Source organism: Penaeus monodon, chromosome 31 (assembly GCF_015228065.2).
Source record: "Penaeus monodon isolate SGIC_2016 chromosome 31, NSTDA_Pmon_1, whole genome shotgun sequence".
Lineage (NCBI taxonomy): Eukaryota > Metazoa > Arthropoda > Malacostraca > Decapoda > Penaeidae > Penaeus > Penaeus monodon.
The window spans coordinates 13322110-13323094 of NC_051416.1; the positions used below are offsets into that span (position 1 = coordinate 13322110).

General features: G+C 36.4%; 1 protein-coding gene across 1 annotated transcript in view; it reads left to right on the forward strand.

The window, feature by feature from the left end:
* Nucleotides 1-985, forward strand: part of LOC119593043 (ankyrin repeat domain-containing protein 11-like) — a gene marked incomplete in the record, with an annotated part of 115245 nt that overhangs the window by 1581 nt on the left and 112679 nt on the right. Inside the window, 1 exon segment of the mRNA XM_037941943.1 lies at nt 812-902.

A 985-nucleotide genomic window follows, 5' to 3' on the forward strand; every position in this document is an offset into this window, starting at 1 on the left:
CTTTAAAGAGAGAGAGAGAGAAAAAAAAATCGAATGAAGGAGTTATCCTTCAGAACTCGGAGGAGGAGAAAAAGACAAGAGCATTGGGGTTCTATTTGAATTTTGAACCTTCTGCTTCAAATTTAGGGTCACGTTCTGTTTCCTTATTACTTCATTTTTTCATAGATTCCTTTGGTGGCTTTAGTGATACATGCTGGCTTAAATCTGTCGAGATATTTGTTGTGGTTCTAGTAGGAAATTCAGGTATAGTACTTTCCTTTCCTTTCGATGACTGTAGGGTTCAGTGTAAGGAGCTTCCAATGATCGTCTGACTGTCTACCCAGAGTCATATGCAAGTACAACTTTCTTATTCCTTTGATACAAATCCTTGAGTTCTTAGTAATAAATGTATATTTATGGAGTTTTGGCACGTTTCATAAAATATCCAACATAGTTCTTGCTAATCATATATATGAAAAATAATTTTATCCATCTTGCATTTGCATTTGTTTTCGATCCGTAAATGAGGCTGAATGACTTGCTTCATTCCAGTAACCCTTGATTTTCTTGTAGATTATTTCAAAAAAATAAATTTACTTCAGCCGTTACTTGCACGCAGTTTACTTCAGCCTCAAAATATAGGCCTAAGATTCTTGGGAGGACTCTGCATACGATTGACTATTATAGCTCTGTTCGTTAATTTCCTCTTCTTTGGGGAGAGTAACTTTCCAGAGAGAGAGAAAAAAAATCCTACATCCCTTGCAAGCGTAATTAGGAATAACAACCTACTTAAACTAAACGATTGTGGCTAACGGAAGATCCTTCTTTTCAGACTGTATCGTATATTTGAACAAAGTGGCAACTGATTTTGAATCTACAGGTGCAGCAAGTTCCCAAACGTAGTGCCAGTGAAATCTGCAAAGGTAAGCACAGCATGGAAAAATATATAACTGTATTTCTAATAGGTGGTTGAGTGGTCGTAACTGTTATTTCAGCACACACTAGG